At 34.9% G+C, this 5,267-nt stretch overlaps 1 pseudogene across 1 annotated transcript; it reads left to right on the top strand.

Annotated features, from left to right (window-relative positions):
- Positions 1-437: 437 nt before the first annotated feature.
- On the top strand, positions 438-4,409 carry LOC143534783 (uncharacterized; annotated as a pseudogene). The gene is made up of 6 exons (XR_013135604.1): positions 438-548; positions 628-785; positions 1,820-1,981; positions 2,078-2,194; positions 2,286-2,393; positions 3,684-4,409. The product of XR_013135604.1 is annotated as an uncharacterized LOC143534783 (transcript).
- Positions 4,410-5,267: the final 858 nt, after the last annotated feature.

The following is a 5,267-nucleotide window of genomic DNA, read 5'->3' as shown; positions in this document are numbered from 1 at the left end:
ATTATTAGATTTTTTCCTTTGCTGATATAAGTATTTGCTGGTATATGCTGTTATTATTTTGTTCTTGATTTTGATTCTTTTGTTGTAATTTTTAGGTTTTATTCTTTGTTATTATAAATAATTGTTTATATAGATTGCTATTGTAGTTGGTATTGTTTCTTACGTTCTCATTTTTTTATAAATTGGTCTAATTCCTACGTTCTCATGTTAAGACTAAAATGCACATGAACCTTCCCCAGGTAGTCGGTACCCAATTTCTCAAGCCCTGAATTAGGGCTTGTTTGGTTTAGTTTAAAAAATTCTTGAAGTTTGTTTTTTAAACGTTAATAATAGCAAGAATCGGTTTATTAGTAATGGCTGCTCTTTATCATCTGAACAACGATGTGGTGGTGTTTTAAAGTTTATAGCTTTATTTGTTTTTATAGGTTGAAGAAGATGTGAAGGAAAAGGAGGATGTTGATGCACCAGTAGACGCTGATACAGCAATGGAGACTGAGACAGCAGAACCTGCAGAGAAATCGGATAATATTGTTCTCCGAAAGCTTCTTGTGAGTTGAAACAAGCTGTTATGATTATACACATCCGAAAGCTTCTTTTTGTTGTATGTTAACAAGTTATTGTCTTCAGAGGGGACCGAGATATTTTGATCCTCCAGATAACAATTGGGGAAATTGCTATAATTGTGGTGAAGCTGGTCATTCAGCTACAAATTGTACGTCTGCAAAACGCAAGAAACCGTGTTTTGTTTGTGGGATTTGGAGCACAACGTGAAGCAGTGTAACAAGGTTAGGACTAGTAAAGTTTTACTTTTCTTTAATGCCCTTTTCGTACACATGAGTAGGGGTAAACATGGGTCGGTTTGGTTTGATTATGGGTCAAACTGAACTTATAAACCAATGAATCAGTTCCTAGCTTTTATAATCGATCGGTTTGGTTACAAATGGCTTGGTTAATAGTTAATTCTGGCCATTGTTTACTTCCAAGCTCTTTTACACTGCATTCTTGAGTTTTTTATTTAAGGGTTTGGAAAAGAAAAGATAAGAAAATTTTTCTTTTTTCATTCTTAAAGTTTTTTCATTAAAAGAAAAGAAAGAGAATGGAAAGAAAAGTTAAGGTTTTTTTCCTCCAAAACTTTCTAGCCAAATATGGCCTAATTCTGAAGGAAAGTTTATAGTCATGTACAATATTACTAATTTACCCTATCTTTTTTTTCCTATCTAACTCAATAATGAGGACATGATTGTAAAGTTACAATTTTTTTCTTATCTTTTCCTTCCTATCTAACTCAAAAATATAATTAACACTTTCTTTTATTTTATTTTAACTCGAGAATGTCTTTTAAATATATAATTTCTTTTTTTTTCTTCGCCTATCCAATCTTATCATTTCTTTTCCTTGTATTTAAACCCGAGAATGCAGTGTTAGGATAATAAACTAAAGTTTTGGGATGAATAGAAAAATTCAAGATGGGAAAAGAAGGGGCGTGTTATGTATTATCTAAAAAAAGTTGTTAACAAATGTTTTTTGACGTTACTTTACGATATATTTGTAAATCTAAACGATATAAAGGTTTGAATAGTGTCGGTTCAGTAATTTTGGTCATTTATGCACACAGCCATAGTTGAATCATAATACTTGGTTGTAAAAAACCTGAACCGAACCACTGGTTTTTCAACTGGTATGGTTATAGTTTGGTTTATCTATCTTAATTTGGATTTATGGGTTGTTCATAGTCCTACAATTACAGAGTTTTATATTTTCAGTTTCTTGTTTGCTTTTCTGAAACTCAATAATAGCTGTTAGTTTTACTTTTCGGCAGGGGAAAGATTGCTTTATCTGCAAGAAAAGTGGTCACCGTGCAAAAGATTGTCCCGAAAAATCCAATTTTGTACCCCAACGTGCTAAAATATGTTTGAAATGTGGTGATTCCGGGCATGAAATGTGGTCATGCAAGGGAAAGTATTCTCCAGACGACTTAAAGGTCAGTACAATAATATGTATGTTATAGTTCATATAGGGACATTACTCTATAGAATAGATATGGACAAAGTTTTTTACATTTTTATGGTTTTTACAGGAAATACAATGTTATGTTTGCAAGTGTTTTGGGCATCTTTGTTGTGTAAACTATGCCGGTGAAGGTCCAAAAGAGGTTTCTTGTTACAGATGTGGTCAGTTGGGCTATTCTGGCTGGGTAATTTCTTTAAATTAAACTACATTATGAATTTGACCCATTCACTTTGATTGATAATGTATAGTTACATATTGCGTGTTTTATTTAACAGGAATGTGCAAGAGTTCATGCAGAAACAACCAGTAATGGAACTCCAAGTTCTTGCTACAAGTGTGGTCAGGATGGTCATGTGGCACGTAAATGCAAGACTTCTGCTAAGGTAACATGTTTTTCCTTGCTATAGGTTGTGTCAGGTTGACCTTAAATATGTTTTTCTTGGTGTTTTTGAACTTTTCATACATGAGTGTAACAGCAAATGATCACAAAAGTTATGTTATTTCAACAATATTCTAGTTTAATTAAATGAGTTAGGATTTTTAATGCATTAAAAACACTGTTTTGGAGATCTTAAAAGATCTTAAACCCATTTTATCTTTAGCCGAACTTTTTGCATGACTTATATGGACTAGGGGTGTAAACGAGCCGGGCTCGAGCTCAACTTGTTTAATTTAAGTGGGCTCAGCTAATGAGTAGTTTCTTAAGGGTCTCAAGCTCAGCTCATGTATTATATGTTATGTATTTGTGGGTGGGTGTGTGTGTGTATATATATATATATAAATCATAGTTTGTTGTATCTAATAATTTTTATTAGAGATGAACAATTTTGTGCCAAGTACTGGTACCGACCGAACACTATTGATGCCGGTATTTGTCCTTCATGCTTTTGGTATGTATCATTCGGTTTTGTTATTTTCAATAGTACCGGTAGCGATCGGTCCCCAACCGAAAAAATTGGTATGGTTAATAATGTTTATCACTATTATATATATAATATTAATTCTTATATATATATATAATATAATTTATAATTTTTGCGCCCTGCTTGCGGTCCGCGCATATAAGGTATATATGTGTGAACCCTCGTATGGGCAAAAGTGAAATTGCACTAATTTTAACGTTATTTTACTAATCTCGTGAAAATAACGTTAAAAGTGGCGGAAGGTTTAATCAGGCATCATGTGGTGGCGTTGATAGTCGAAAGACAAGGGTGCATGCACCAATCGGCCGGTGTCCCGATGGTTGAGTGTTATGTGCCTTAGTTCAAGGCTTGATGCAAAACTACTATCGAGCCGGGGGTCTCACCGGAGCAGCCTCTCTATTTCTACGGGGTAGAGGTAAGGCTGTCTACATCTTACCCTCCTCAGACCCTACCATAGCTTTGCTATTGGTGGGATATACCAAGTACAATGATGATGATGATGATAATTTATAATTTTTTAAATACAAATATATAAATAATACTCGTTTAAGCTCGCGAGCTTAGTCAAGCTTGATGTGAAGCTTTAGAGCGAACTTGTTTAAGCTCGGCTCATACCAAGCTTTTAGCGATCCAATCTTGAGTAGTTCATGAGCGTCTTGGCTCGTCTGCACACTTCAGTTGAATCTGTCATCTCATTTAATTTTCATTTTTATAACAACATTCTAAGTGGTTGCTTCTGTGATTTATTAGAAGGAAAAGAAGAAAAGCGGATCACCAAGCGTTAAAAAGAACCACTCAAAGGGTAAACATGGAAACCATTTAGGAGTTCGAACCGTGCCTAACGCCCGGAAAAGAAATAAACCACAGTATGCCGAACCAAGTTCATCTCAATCGAAACCAAGGGGTAGAGGCGGTTGGATTACTGAAGACCCTGGTGACTACAACCATAACCACCAAAGCCATAGCCATGGTTGGGGATCTCCAACGACCCCGGCTAGGTATAAATCTAATGATAGATTTCATGGTAGCGGTTATAAATCTTCTAATGATAGATATCATCATGGTGGTGGTGGTGGTTATCATTCGGGTTATAATAATCATTATAATAGCAGTAATGGAAGGTATCATCATTATGACAGTCCAGGTGGTTCTAATGGGTATCAACAGAGGTTTTCTGCATCAAGATTTGGAAACTCGAATAATTATGGAAAACGAGATTACAGTTGGGACTATTAGACTCGGTGCTATTGATCGACCCGACGCGCTCCGAGCAGGTTTGGTTAATGAAGATTGTGAAGTATTAGTTTTCTGCTCAAGAATACCGTTGACCGCTGGTTTAAAAGATTATAGGTTGGTATACTGTGTGTCGTGCCTGATTCGATTATTTGTTTATCTTTAGCAAAACATTTTGTTTGTTTTGTAGTGTTATTTAAAAAAGAGTTTGTTGAAGAGGTGATTCTCTTCTATATTTTTGTTTTGTATTTTTGGGAAAAAATTTCAATGTGTTTGGATGTTGATGAAATTTAATGTCATTAAGCTTTACATGGCTTGGTTCTCATTTTATTTTCATACATATGTTTGATTGAACATTAAAACAAAAATTGTAGTGATGGATTGACGTGTTCATGTTGTGGTTTTGCCTCTTTTGAGAATTGCATTGTTTAATTTCTTGATATAGTCAGTTAGTCACCACTGGGATGTTATGTTGTTTTTTCTTAGACAAGTGTTTTTAACATAATTGGTTACTAGTTAAGGATGAGCTCGGAACCGGTACCAGTAGCGATCCTGAAAATCGCCAAAAATGGGTACCGGTACCGAAGATGCTTGGTGCGATACGGTGTTCTAAAGTAAATCAACCCAAAATCTCGGTACCATACCGAACTGGTAAAGTAAATCAACCCAGAATCCTGGTACTAAAAGTATCAATCCTGAAATACCAAATATTTTAAATTAATCAACCCAAAATCTCGATACCATACCAAATTGATAAAGTAAATCAACCCCGAATCCTGGTACTAAAAGTATCAATCTTGAAATACCAAATATTTTAAATTAAATCAACCCAAAATCCCGGTACCGTCTGAACCGGTAAAGTAAATCAATCCAAAATCCCGGTACTAAAATTACCGATCCCAAAAAACTCAAAAGTGGATACTGAAAATATCCGGGACAAGTATGGTAGTGGTATCATTTGGCTTCTGCTCATCCCTATTACCGGTAATGGTGAGTTGAAAATGCTCTAATGGTCTTCTATTATTATTTTTTATTATTATTGAAGGGAAGTGCAGCAAATGGCAGGATTGTGATTAGGAGCAAAAACTGTTATGTTTAATA

The sequence above is a fragment of the Bidens hawaiensis genome, unplaced genomic scaffold, assembly GCF_021521415.1.
Source record: "Bidens hawaiensis isolate Kalapana, Puna unplaced genomic scaffold, B.hawaiensis_p1.1 tig00010343_1, whole genome shotgun sequence".
Classification (NCBI taxonomy): Eukaryota; Viridiplantae; Streptophyta; class Magnoliopsida; order Asterales; family Asteraceae; genus Bidens; species Bidens hawaiensis.
The sequence above is the reverse complement of the archived record's forward strand: the minus strand, read 5'-3'. Positions and strand labels throughout refer to the sequence as shown.